The sequence below is a fragment of the Carlito syrichta genome, unplaced genomic scaffold (genome assembly GCF_000164805.1).
Source record: "Carlito syrichta isolate Samal-C Ts95f unplaced genomic scaffold, Tarsius_syrichta-2.0.1 Scaffold298009, whole genome shotgun sequence".
NCBI classification, from domain to species: Eukaryota; Metazoa; Chordata; class Mammalia; order Primates; family Tarsiidae; genus Carlito; species Carlito syrichta.
This window is the reverse complement of record NW_007242105.1, coordinates 10,471-12,430: the sequence shown is the minus strand read 5'-3', so window position 1 is coordinate 12,430 and position 1,960 is coordinate 10,471.

Sequence of the window (1,960 nt, the reverse complement as noted above, 5' to 3'; positions counted from 1 at the left end):
CGTCAGATGTGACTTCATCTTTTGTGTTTCTGATTACGCTTATTTGGTTTTTTTCTCGTTTTTTCTTGGTCAGTCTAGCTAGGGGACCATCAATCTTGTTTACCCTTTCGAAGAACCAGCTTTTTGTTTTATTGATTTTTTGTATTATCTTTTTGTCTTCTATGTCCTGGATTTGGGCTTTTATTTTGGTGATCTGGATTCTTCTGCTGAAATTAGGGTTTTTGTGGTCTTGCTTTTCCAGCTTCTTTAGGTGGCTTGTTAGGTTGTCAATTTCTGTTCCTTCCGTTTTCTTCATGTGTGTTTGTAGGGATATAAATTCCCCTCTTATTACAGCTTTTAAGGCATCCCAGAGATTTTGGTAAGATGTTTCTTTATTTTCATTTGTTTCCAGGTATCTTTTGATCTCTATTTTGATGTCATCATTGACCCAGGAGTTATTTAGCATCATGCTGTTTATTGTCCATGTCTTTGTGAGTTTTGGGGGGACTTTGTTGGTGTCAATGTTTATTTTTATTCCACTGTGGTCCGAGAAGGTGCATGGTAGAATTTCAGTCCTTTTAAATTTGCTTATACTTGATTTGTGTCCAATTATGTGGTCGATCTTAGAATATGTTCCATGTGGTGATGAGTAGAATGTGTATTCTGTGGCCTTTGGATAGAGTGTTCTATAGGTATCAATTAAGTCCATTTAGTCCAGAGTCTCATTGAGGTTCCGGATCTCCTTGCTGATTTTTTGTCCTGATGATCTGTCTAAGGTTGTGAGTGGTGTATTAAAGTCCCTAGTTATTATGGTGTTAGAGTCAATGTCTTTCTTTAGTTTTCCTAGAAGTTGCTTTATGAATGTTGGCACACCTATGTTGGGTGCATATATGTTTAGGATAGATATTTCTTGTTGATGGAGTGTACGTTTTATCATTATGTAGTGGCCCTCTGAATCTTTTTTAATTTTTGATAGCTTAAATGGTATTTTGTCTGAAATTAGGATCGCGACTCCTCCTTTCTTTTGTGTTCCATTCGCCTGAAAATTTGTTTCCCATCCTCTTACTTTGAGTCTGTGTATGTCCTTTCTAGTGAGATGGGTCTCTTGAAGGCAGTATATTGTTGCCTGGTGATATTTTATCCATTTTGTCATTCTATGTCTTTTCAGTGGTGCGTTTAGTCCATTCACATTCAGACTAATTATGAAATGTGAGAATTTGTCCCTATCATGGAGTTCTTATTGAGTTGTTGTCTTCCACTTGGTTTTTTCTTTTCTTTTTTTCTTTTTTTTTTTTTGTCTTTCTTTTGGTTTTGGGGTTGGTTTGTGTATATTTTATTCTTTTCCCTGTACTCTTGTGAAGAACATTGTTCTTTTTTCCTTTTCTTCTGTGTTTAGTACTTTCTTATGTGTTTCATGTAGAGATGGTTTGGTGACAGCATAAGTTCTTAGGGATTGGATATCTGGGAAAGATTTTAATTCTCCCTCACTGATGAAGCTTAGCTTGGCTGGGTAGGTTATTCTTGGTTGAAATTGTTTATCTTTTAGGACTTTGAAGATAGGGCTCCAAGCTCTCCTAGCCTGCAGGGTTTCTGCAGATAAATCTGCCACTATTCTGATTGGTCTTCCAAGATAGGTGAACTGGCCTTTTTCTCCTGCTGCCTTTAGGATTTTTTCTTTTGTGCCTACTTTATTTTCGAATTATTATGTGTCTAGGAGTTGGTCTTCTCATTTGTTGTCTTGCGAGGGTTCTCTGAATCTCTTGTGTTTGAATTTTTGTATCACTGATTAGATAAGGGAAGTTTTCTTGAATGATCTCATGGAAAGTTTGTTCCAATTTGGTCTCTGTTTCTCTTTCTGCCTCAGGGAGTCCGATTATTCTTAGGTTAGGCCTCTTGTGGTAGTCACTCATCTCTTGAAGGATTTGTTCTGTCTTTTTTAGCTTATTTTCTGTGTTTTTAAGAGTTTGGGTTATTTCTATAT